The 2,686-nt window shown below is 39.1% G+C and overlaps 1 protein-coding gene across 1 annotated transcript in view; it reads right to left on the bottom strand.

Moving 5' to 3' along the window:
* The window catches only part of ERCC5 (ERCC excision repair 5, endonuclease), a 20,486-nt gene extending 20,370 nt beyond the window's left edge, over positions 1-116 (bottom strand). The window contains exon 1 of the mRNA XM_015810085.1: positions 12-116. The gene's annotated coding sequence lies outside the window, so the exon portion shown is untranslated. The remainder of the gene's footprint in view (positions 1-11) is intronic.
* Positions 117-2,686: the final 2,570 nt, after the last annotated feature.

Genomic DNA, 2,686 nt, shown 5'->3' on the forward strand with positions numbered 1-2,686 from the left:
GATCAACGAACCTTAGTTTGTGTAAAGCGAAGATGATGGGATTCTTGAGTAAAATACGTGAAAAACGGAGGACGGAATCCACCCGGGAACCTAGAAGATACAGGGAAGAGCGCGTCGCTTAGCCAGCCGGCGCCATGTTATTACGTCACAAATATAAACTGCTACCCGCTGGGAAACGTAGTTCTTACACAGAGACTGTAAGTGTATCAGGACTGATTTGTGCAACCTCAACAGAATTGTCCTTTCTTCTGCTGTTCCTTAACATCGAAGGAAAAATTTTGCTATGAGAAACTAGGATCAAAAAGCAGCTGTCATAAATTCGTGTGCCTGTCTGCCCACGTACACAGACACTCGCAGTTACCTAGAAATAAGGGTAGAGGTCCAGGCAGGTTTTTTTTTTTAGCAGAAACACTAAGTAATATAATTTGTTGCTTCCTTTTCCTGCTCCCCCCTCCCACAGTTCCTATTCCGACCCTAGCGTTTTCTGGCTTTCCCATTCAAATGTTACCAGCTTTGCTCTGCTTAGTTAAGATCAGGCTAGCAAGCTGTTACCAACGCCTGATTTACTTCCCAGTAAACATGTGCATTCCTTCTCCCCCTTCCTCTACCGTGGGAGAGTGGGATGCTCAGGCTAAACAAAAACTAAAATCAGCTCAGAAGAGTAGGGCTTTTTTTCAAGTCTTTCATTTTATTGCATTTAGAATTGAAATGTTAACAATCTTCCATATAAGTAGTCCTCAACTTATAACCACAATAGGGACCAGAATTTCTGTTCCTAAGCAAGACAGTTATTAAGTTTGGTTTGCCCAATTTTACTTTTTTGCCATGGTTAAATGAATCATTGTTGTTAAGTGAATCACTTGGCAATTAAGCAAATCTGACTTCCACCACTGACTTTGCTTATCAGAGCTAGCTGGGAAGGTTGCAAATGGTAAAATAGTATGTGCCCAGGACATTGCAGCCAATGTAAATACATGCTGGTTACCAAGTGCCTGAATTTTGATTACATGGCCATGGGGGTGCTGCAATGGTCCTCAAATGTGAGAACCAGTCGTAAGTGTGAAAACAGGTCATAAGTCATTTTTCAGTGCTGCTGTAACTTCATACAGTTGCTAAACAAATGTATTTAAATCAAGGACTACTTGTAATCAATCATGTTTCTAAGCAATGCTGACTTTTACCAACAGATGGCAGTAGGGAGTTGGAAAAACTTTATTGAGGAAACTATACAATGTTCACATTTTGTTCTTTAAAAGATTTACTAACAATTTTCCATACAGTTAATAGTTGAGCTAGAAAGTTTGCATTGAAAAGCTTTAGAGACTATCAGATATTTATCTGACGCAAATAAATCCTACTTTTAAATGAAATTTCATTTCTATATCATTACATCAACTTGTCAAAATAGATTATAAACTGAGAGACTTTGTAACTACCAAACTTACACTTTAAAGACTTTAAAAACAAAGTTGTGGGTGCCATTGAAAAACGGGTGTCAAACTCGCTGCATTATGTGATGTGTCGCGATGTATTGCGACTTTTCACATTGCCGGAGCTGGAGTGAGTGCGGTCTCCACATGATGCAACCAGCCCGCGGGTCAGCAGTTTGACATCCCTGATTTAAAAGATTACTTATTAATTCAAACATGTTAGTCATCTTAAACAGAAGGGGGCTTAATCACTAAAGTTTAGGCATCACAAATAGCCATAAAATAGCCATAAAATAACATGATTATCAATGAATAGCTAACTATTGCAGTGAGAGCTGTTAAGTAGCCTAATACCTACAAAAGCTATTCCTGCAAAGTTCCCTTAATCTCTTAGATGCCAGATACGCTTCCATCTTTTGCTATTTTTCTGTAGCCTTGGAATCAAGATCATTCTGTTTTAAAGCAAAGATTATACAAGGGCAAAGCTGGACCAAGAATTGCTCACTCCCCTTAATAATGGTTTATATTGCAAATTGTTAATTAGATTGAATATTAAGATTTTTGTAACCAACAACTTTGTCATTGCTATGATTGCAATATAAAGTTTAGAACAGCTAGGGTTAAGCTTCTTCCAAACACAAGGTGTTGCTATTTTGTTTCCCAAATGCTCTTGGGCTTTAACAGCTGTCACTTTATTCAACAGGGATTATTAACCTGATGTCCACAGCTCCCTTGGGCAGGGGTACCTGAATTTTTGTCCATGGGGAAAGATTACAACCATATTTTCACCAACTGTTAACTGAAGTTTAATTTTTCATTCAATAACATATGCAAATAAAATTCCCTGCTTCCAGAATTCCAAAAATGTGTTAACACCCATGTTAGAAGGTAAGTCTTCATCCTGGTTCATCCAAGCCGGGAATAAATAAGCAAACATGGCAACTGCTTTGGGAAGAAGGTTACAGTTTATTGCAGAAGACAGATGGTCTTGCAAGAAGCAGCAGAGGAGAGGAAAGAGAGTGAGCACATGGGCAGATGGTCTTTTTATACCCTCTAGCCTGCCTGGAAGTTTCCTGTTCCTGTGGCATGAACTTTGAGGCTATTCCTGAGTGTTTTTCTAGGCTTTGATATCTGTGGTTTAATCCCATTATCATATCCTGCTTCCCAGGTGATGGGGCTAATGACTCTTAAGAGCTTGGGTGGGGTATGCAGATTTTCTCTTTGTCTTCTTGATTGCTCTGGCTTCAACTTTCTGA

This window comes from Protobothrops mucrosquamatus, unplaced genomic scaffold (assembly GCF_001527695.2).
Source record: "Protobothrops mucrosquamatus isolate PMUCROS unplaced genomic scaffold, P.Mucros_1.0 scaffold_35, whole genome shotgun sequence".
In the NCBI taxonomy this organism is placed as follows: domain Eukaryota; kingdom Metazoa; phylum Chordata; class Lepidosauria; order Squamata; family Viperidae; genus Protobothrops; species Protobothrops mucrosquamatus.